The sequence below is a fragment of the Galeopterus variegatus genome, unplaced genomic scaffold (genome assembly GCF_000696425.1).
Source record: "Galeopterus variegatus unplaced genomic scaffold, G_variegatus-3.0.2 Scaffold461, whole genome shotgun sequence".
Classification (NCBI taxonomy): Eukaryota; Metazoa; Chordata; class Mammalia; order Dermoptera; family Cynocephalidae; genus Galeopterus; species Galeopterus variegatus.
In genome coordinates, this window is record NW_007726572.1 from 78,046 (window position 1) to 79,985 (window position 1,940).

A 1,940-nucleotide genomic window follows, 5' to 3' on the forward strand; every position below is an offset into this window, starting at 1 on the left:
ACCCGCGGCCGACGACGCCCCCCGAGCGCGAGTCAGGCCGGCCCGGGCGGGCGGGCAGAGTTTTATCCGGGAGTGACTGCCGGGGTGTGGTCGGCGGGAGGACCAGGGTGGACGTTCAAAACACGCCCCCTCCCTCGCTTTACTCATTCACGGGTTGGGCAAATATTTATCGAGAGCCGCGGGTGTCCCTGTGGGTTTTTTCTGCAGTGGAGCTAGGGCTCGGGGAGGAGGGGGATGCAGGTAGGAGAGCCGCCTGTCCCCCTGCCATCCAGCCCTGCCGGTGGAAAGGCCTGGGGTCTCCCTCCCTGGGGTCCCAGCCCCTGTTTACACCTGCTGCTGGTCCCCTCTCATCAGGACCCCCAGTTTCTCCCTCTCCCCTCATTTCTGTCTGCCTTCTTCTGCACTGAGGACAGCTTCTAAACACCATGTTCCTGTCTTTATCTGGAATTACTCAACTGTAAAATGCACCCTGCTGGCCAACTGTGACACTAGGGAGTGTGGCAATCTTCATTCATTTGTTTAGTCCACAAACATGTATTGGGCAACTTCTCCCTGCTAAGGTAAGGTTTTCTGAAGCTTTCCCTCCACAAAGGGAGACTGCAAAGGCTAGAGATCATGTTCACAACTAAAGGACACTGTCTGGGTAAATGAGCCACCATGGCTTGGAGTTGAGGGCTCAGACAGCCATGGTGGGACTCCAGCTCCACCACTTCCGCCTTGAGCAAGTGAGTTATTAGCCACTGTTTCCTCCTCAAAAGGCAAAGGGGCCAACTGCCTCACTGCAGCATTTGCAGTACTACCTGGGATCAAATCCTGATTCTGCCATTCACTAGCTGTGTGACCTCAGGGGGAATTATTTGACTTTTCTGGGCCTCAGTTTCCTCATCTGCAAAATGGAGCTAATGATAGTATCTATGTCAAAGGGCTGTTGAGAGAATTAAGTAAATTCATATATGTGAAGCCTTAGAACAACACCTGGCATGTTGGAAATGCTATAGAAATGTTTGTGATGACTACTGTCTGAACTTTAATACTTTGCATTAGCTATATTGCTTTATCATGTTCTTTCATCTTGATACATGGATATCCCTAAATCCAATTAAGTTTCTCTACCACAGATAACTGCTCCCTGTATCCAACTCATTATGCTAGCATTAAGAAACTCTGAATAGCAGGAAAAAGGAATCAAAGAAATGTGGATACTATTTTACTTAAGCAGCACTTCAGTAGTAAGTTTCTAGAGATTTGATTATTGCAATCCTGAAAAGTCTATATCCACTAAATCAGACTTCTCTTGGAAACAGAGCCACAGCTACTCAGAAAACACCTATACCCACACCTTGAGTCTTTCTCATTCTCCAACAGCTTCTTGGGAAGTGTACAAATGAAGAGCTACCCCTCCCCAAGCCTTATGGAAACTTGCCCTTCAGCCACCCACAACCTGACTGCACCCTGATTTTCTTATCGCCTGAATTTGATACACATAAGAAATCTTAAATTCCAGTACCCCACCTTCCAGCTCTCCCTTACTGTAGTCACCTCTGCCCTTGGACCCAACCTCCGATCAGTCCCTTTTCCCCTCCACTTCCCACCAGCTTTTTCACTTACTTTCCTAGGAAGCTGGAGCCCTAGTTGCTCACCTGAACCGCTCTTTCTTAAGCACTTTGAAATTCCTTTGCAACCCTAACCCTACGCCTACATTTGGAGTAAAACCCATCCCCTGGGTCAACACAGCAAACTGCCATAACTATCCACCCAGGCAAAAGACTCTGCTATGGAAGGTCCTGTGACCGTGTAGGTGAATGGCATCGCCCTTTTACTCACCCATCCCCTTGGTGATTTACAAAACCTTCATCCCTCCTTAAGGACATTCTCATCATTAATCTCCTCTAATACTCAGAGGAGGACCTTACCTCCTACATCTCTGAGAAGACTAGAGC